Below are 2,216 nucleotides of genomic sequence, written 5' to 3' on the forward strand. Positions count from 1 at the left end.
ACACTCATACGTACACTCATGCGTAGACGCACTCTCACACACACACACACACTCACTCATACGGACACACGCATTCACAGATACGCACACATGCACGCGCGCGCGCGCACAAACACACCACGTGCGCAGAGTTGTGCGTGGGGGGAAATACCAGTGTCGCGTGCGTTGCAAAATATCTCGCTCGCTCGCTCCGTTCTGCCGCAACAGACCAAGTCCCGATGACGTGGTGGTCCTTCGCGGAAAACTCTCTCGCGTTGAGCGGTCACAGCTGATCGCGGTGCCAAAAGTCTTCGCTCGCTTCCCCCCACCCCCCTTCCTCTTCCTCCTTCTCTCGTCTGTTTCCTGGGTCCTCGTTTGTCGCTGTATGGATTTCGAGGTGATGGGGAGGGGGGAAGGGGGAGAGAAGGGTTGGGTGAAGGTATGGGGGACTTTGGGAGAAAGGTTGTCGTGGGTGCGAATGTCCGATGGGAATTGGGAGGTGACGAAGTGGTCGGGTACGGGCGCGTTGAGTTTGGGTGAGCGGGGGGGAGGGAGTGAGTGGAGGGAGTGGAGGAAGGAAGATCTCGAAGGCGGAGTGCGAGTTTGTTATACCGTCGCTTGTCCGTGTGGCATGACCACTCCGCAGTTGGACTTTGCACTGTGCGCACTCTAGAGAAATAGGGAGTTACTTGAAAGGAACGTGGAGTCAGTGCCTTGCTTCTTGGACTCCCAGTTTTGTACTCCAAACTCTCCCCCGTTCCCGTAATCTACTCCCACAGGACTCCCAACGGGAGGCGGTGCGGAGTCACTAGACTCTTTTTATGCAGTGGAGACATTGCGTACTGGACGAATCGCGAATTGTGGAATACGTTTCGCGAATTGTGAATTCGACCTCGCGAATTGTGGATCCAACTTTCCCCCCGTTGGACTGCGGTGTCAGCATGAAGTGGGAACCGGTAGGAAGTTTATTTATCGTACTCTACAGTGTGAGACAAAGGTCACGTTGGTCCCCCCCCACCCCCGACCAAACAAACATCATTTTTAGTGCCGGGCGTCTATATCACAAACAAGTCAATTGGGTCACAATTGATTTTTTTTTTCCCAGACGCGAATTTGTGTAGTTCAGCACCCCCAGTGACCTCGACATGAGTTTTGTCTCCTACTGTACACTCCTGAAGCTCCATCAGCTGACTGGTGCATCAGATTATGGCCCGTTTATTGCAGGGAGCCATAGCTCCCGAAGCTCGTATACCGAAGTGCCAACACTCGTTCTGGCTCTGTTGGCACTATGGTGGACGGGCAAATGTCACTGCATACGTTCACTTAAACACGTTCGGAAGTGTTGTTGTCTTGTGTTCTTTATTCTTGCTGCCGTCAGGTGATTTTATTCAGATGAAGGAAACGTCTTCACCCTTTCTTGAGTAGCCCAATTATGTGGTGTCGCCTTAGGGCTTCTGCCAGGAGATTTCATTCAGCTAAAGGAAGCTTCATTCTCTAGTGCCCTCGATATGTGACATTATATATCTATCTATCTATCTATCTATCTATATATATATATATATATATATATATATGCATATGTATAAATATGTGTATATATATATACAGTATATACTATATATATATATACATATATAAATGTCTTCAACCGTCAAAACCGGAGTTTTTCGAGAGACACTTTCTTGGTCCCGAAGAAGGGACTTCGTGACACAAGAACCAGGTCCTCAAACACCAAATCACCTCACGAAATACCCGAAGGATACCATCGTAGCCTGAAAGAGGGTTTCCCCCATCGATCTGGTCCCCGCGCATGCGCAAGTCATCTCCCCCACCCCCCAACGCTCCCAAGTGAATAAAATTTGCCTGTGAAGTGTCCCAACAGGATGTGTGTCACAATGCTTAAAGTTCAGCTTTGCACCATGGGCAGAAGGATGTCTTTTATGTCTTTGTTCTTGTTCAACGTGGCGCTGTGAGATCGGGGGCAGGCGAAGAGCGGGTAGAGTACAATTCGTTCTGCGTGCGGGTTGCCTGCTCCACGATTCCTGAATGGCGTGACCTTGGCAGTGGTGACGTCGTCGTCTCCGTTACCCGGAGATGGCAAGAGCGAACCACCTGTGACCTTATCTTTTAGATAGCGAGAAAAAACCCAGCTGCATATAGATGGCAAAAGCGATGTATGGACTAGTGCTCTAGATGACAAGAACCACCTGGACCTTGTGTTCTAGATGCCTAGAGCC

At 50.0% G+C, this 2,216-nt stretch overlaps 1 pseudogene; it reads left to right on the plus strand.

The window, feature by feature from the left end:
• The first annotated feature begins 565 nt into the window (after positions 1-565).
• LOC143028184 (uncharacterized) overlaps positions 566-2,216 on the plus strand; it is a 15,021-nt pseudogene continuing 13,370 nt past the window's right edge.

The sequence above is a fragment of the Oratosquilla oratoria genome, chromosome 9, assembly GCF_046742065.1.
Source record: "Oratosquilla oratoria isolate Oo_2021 chromosome 9, ASM4674206v1, whole genome shotgun sequence".
Lineage (NCBI taxonomy): Eukaryota > Metazoa > Arthropoda > Malacostraca > Stomatopoda > Squillidae > Oratosquilla > Oratosquilla oratoria.